The sequence below is a fragment of the Cebus imitator genome, unplaced genomic scaffold (genome assembly GCF_001604975.1).
Source record: "Cebus imitator isolate Cc_AM_T3 unplaced genomic scaffold, Cebus_imitator-1.0 Scaffold234, whole genome shotgun sequence".
In the NCBI taxonomy this organism is placed as follows: Eukaryota; Metazoa; Chordata; class Mammalia; order Primates; family Cebidae; genus Cebus; species Cebus imitator.
Genome location: NW_016107549.1, coordinates 3169866 through 3171156, shown reverse-complemented (window position 1 = coordinate 3171156; position 1291 = coordinate 3169866).

The following is a 1291-nucleotide window of genomic DNA, read 5'->3' as shown; positions in this document are numbered from 1 at the left end:
TTTCACCATGTTGACCAGGATGGTCTCGATCTCTTGACCTTGTGATCCACCCCCCTCGGCCTCCCAAAGTGCTGGGATTACAGGCTTCAGCCACCGCGCCCGGCAATTTTTTTGTATTTTAAGTAGAGGTGGGGTTTCCATGGTTGGCCAGGCTGGTCTCCAACACAAATGATCCACCTGCCTCAGCCTTTCAAAGTGTTGGGAGCATAGGCATTAGCCACTGCGCCTGGCATAATTCATTGACTTAAAACATTTTTTTTTTAGAGACGAGGTCTCACTGTCACCAAGGCTGGAGTGTGGTGGGACAATATTCACTCACTGTAGCCTCGAACTCCTGGCCTTGAGTGACCTGCCACCCACCTCAGCTTCCTGAGTATCTGGGCCTATAGAAACAAACCAGCAAGCCTGCTAATTATAATTACCTTTATTTATTTATTTATTTAGAGATGGAGCCTAGCTCTGTTGCCCAGGCTGGAGTGCAGTGGCAGGAATCTCAGCTCACTGCAACCTCTTGTCTCTTGGATTCAAGTAATTCTCTTGCCTCGGCCTCCCAAGTAGCTGGGACTACAAGTGCCTACCACCATACGCAGCTAGTTTTGTTTTTTTGTATTTTTAGTAGAGACAGGGTTTCACCATGTTGGTCAGGCTGGTCTCGAACTTCTTACCTCAGGTGATCCACCCACCTCGGCCTCCCAAAGTGCTGGGATTACAGGCATGAGCCTCATTTATCTTTAAATGAAAATAGCCACGTGTGGCTAGTGGCTGCACTATTGTTGGGTGCTGGTCTAGGACAGAGCATGAAGGTGTTTACTGTGATGTTCTTGCAATTGTTCTGTGGCTTTGAACATTTTCCAAGATAAGGCCATTTTGAAAAAGAGCTTTGCGGTGGCTCATGTGTGTAATCCCAGCACTTAGGGAGGCTAAGGCGGGAGGATGACTTGAGTCTGGAAGTTTGAGACTGGCTTGGGAGACATAGCGAAACCCTGTTTCTACAAAAAATTTAAAAATTAGGCCCGGACAGTGGCTTATGCCTGTAAACCCAGCACTTTGGGAAGCTGAGGTGGGCGGATCACTTGAGGTCAGGAGATCAAGACAGCCTGGCCAACATGGTGAAACGCTGTCTCTACTAAAAATACAGAAATTAGCCTGGCATGGTGGTGGATGCCTATAATCCCAGCAACTAGGGAGGAGGCTGAGGCAGGAAAATCACTTAAACCCAGGAAGTGAGGTTTCAGTGAGCCAAGATCGCACCACTGCACTCCAGCCTGGGCAACAGAGCTAGACTCTGTCT